General features: G+C 33.5%; 1 protein-coding gene across 4 annotated transcripts in view; it reads left to right on the forward strand.

Annotated features, from left to right (window-relative positions):
• LOC122267712 (uncharacterized) overlaps positions 1-2,500 on the forward strand; it is a 55,249-nt gene that overhangs the window by 1,039 nt on the left and 51,710 nt on the right. The window lies entirely within an intron of this gene.

Raw genomic sequence — 2,500 nt, forward strand, 5'->3', positions numbered from 1 at the left:
AATAAAGAATATTCCTATTTAAAGGACCCAAAGTGACACTCACCACATTAGGAATTATCATCTAGAAGTGAAGGATAATAGTGCATTGCGATATTGAAAATTGTAACGTTGCTTTTCTGTGCCTACTCTACATACCCCTGTGCGACTTAAATCACTAAGAAAAATTGGAGGTTAGTGATTTTCTCTTGTGATAATTATACCTACAAAACATATGACAGAAATCCAGGTGTATGTATATAAAACTGATCAGTTCTTCAGTCGAACTCGGAGCAATTATCTGAGAGGATTCCTCCAGAGCAAATTGCAAGATTCAATGTGCTTGCCTTGAATATATGTGTTGAAGACACCCGCAGTGGCTTAGAACACAAGACTGAAACGTACCTTGATCTGTGCTGGGTGGACTCTAACCTATAGTGGCGTAGTGTCAAGTGATATCCGCAGAATCTGTACTGCACACCCCGGAAAAAGCCAACAGACATCTGCCGTGCATATTCTGGCAGGTTAAAGCTTGGATTCACGAAGGAGGCTTTCGGGCTCTCTATTGCTTGAATATTTATGGTGGAGGTTTGTTGGCTTTTGCTGGAGCACCAACAGATGTGAAGGCTGTGCTTATCGGTGTGAGGCCTCTAGCACATGCATGGGCATTTTTAGAACGTATACTGAATATTATCATTGAAGTCCTTTATGTCTATATTGTGTTTTGAGTATTTATTTTTTGGCATTTATGTAAGCGTATAACTGGGCTTCGTATTCTGGTTATTTGTTGGGACTTCAGTGGCAATAGTTTTTTTTTTTTATGTTTTCCACCATGTCAACTAATTCGTCATTTCTAAATAAACATGATTTATTTATTTTGGCTTCTGAATTGTAGCGTCAGAAACTACTTATCCAGAGAGAATATTGATAGGTTTTTAAATTGATATTTCATTTGTAAACATACAAAGACAAATATATTATGATTATTGTATAAAGCATACTGTGGTGGGACAAATAATTGTCTCTGAGCAATAACACATAGAACAAACTTCTATTTATACTTTTAAGGTTAGGTGAAGGTTAGGTAAGCCAAGGTTAAGATAAGTTTATGTTAGGCAATGTTAGATTAGGTTGACTTTTAATTATGTTGAGCTTAATTTTTTTTTTTCAGTTTATTTAAGTTCTTAGGATAATTACGGTCTGTGATTCTGGAGGTACAGGAGGATTACCTAGGTCCATGTTAGTTTCATTGGAATAGTTTTGGCTTATAGATAGGTCATGTTAGGTTAGGTTTGGATTTTTCTGTTTCTCTTAAGGTTCAGCATGTTATTTTTGACTATAATTATTTTATATTTAGATTTAGTTTTGAGTTACATTGAATTTGATAAGGTTTAAGGTAGATTTGTTAACCCTATCATAGTGACAGGTGAATGTGGGCTTTGGGGAATGCATTACCTTAACTTCAGTTTGCAAAGTAAGATGCACTCTTTATAAATTCTTTGAGTGTTCCTTCTAGAGTCTATTACACTAATTTATTTTATATGGTGCTTATTATTATTATGTTTTTTAGTTTGTGACTTGCTCCAGAATTTTTCTGTTTAAGTCAAATATTTCTCTGAAATATTTCAAGAGATTAGTTTCTCATATTTTTTTTTTATTTTTTTTTTTGTATGTGTCTTTGTTTTAGCATAGAAGAGCTTTGTTTTTTTATTTCAAGAGACAGTATCTTTGATTTTGGTTGACTGCATGAAAGCCAACCCAGGTGAAATCTGCCAAATATTGTCAAGGTTATGTGCAATATTTTCTCTCTTGGTAATGAGACACGTGTCCTTGTTGGAATCATTGCCAATGTGAAATATTGACTTTAGCAAATATGATTTGGACAATATACTCTTCATAATCTTCTTTTATCATATTATATCAGGAAGGTGTGTCATGTAGCTTTGATATTACTTAGTAGAGAAGGCACTTAGAAATTACTTTATCAGCTTTATAGTTGCCGGGAACTATTGAAATGTTGGAGGTCATGTGACAGAAAAGTAATTCAGACAGTAAACATTAAATGCGTTTTATATATGGTTCCTTTGCGCAATCATTGTATTGTCTGGTACAACTTTTACTTTTCTGGGATATAAAACAGGCTTGAGAATGCATCAGCAAACTAGTTTTATACATGTAGGCGTCAGTGATAGTAGGCGAGAACCCTTGCATTGTTCTTGCATTGATCACACTGGTTTCTGATCTTGTAGGAGTAAGGTGATCTTAGAGAACATATGTATGATGCATGGTGTTTATTTTTTCTTATTCTCCTTTTTTCTTCTTTTTTTCTTCTTTTTCATAATGATTTTGTTTTACCTTTTTGAAATGGATATTTTTATTTTTCCAGGCTGTTGGTTTATATTATGTGGTGTGGTTATGAGCTTTCCTTGTTTTGTTTTGTTTTTAAGGTTGTTGTGTATATTGTTTATATGTTTTCCTTATTGTACATTTACCACTTTTTATAAGCATTCTATTGTCTATTGAC

This window comes from Penaeus japonicus, unplaced genomic scaffold (genome assembly GCF_977035675.1).
Source record: "Penaeus japonicus unplaced genomic scaffold, GWHDUDI00000001_assembly GWHDUDI00000007, whole genome shotgun sequence".
NCBI classification, from domain to species: Eukaryota; Metazoa; Arthropoda; class Malacostraca; order Decapoda; family Penaeidae; genus Penaeus; species Penaeus japonicus.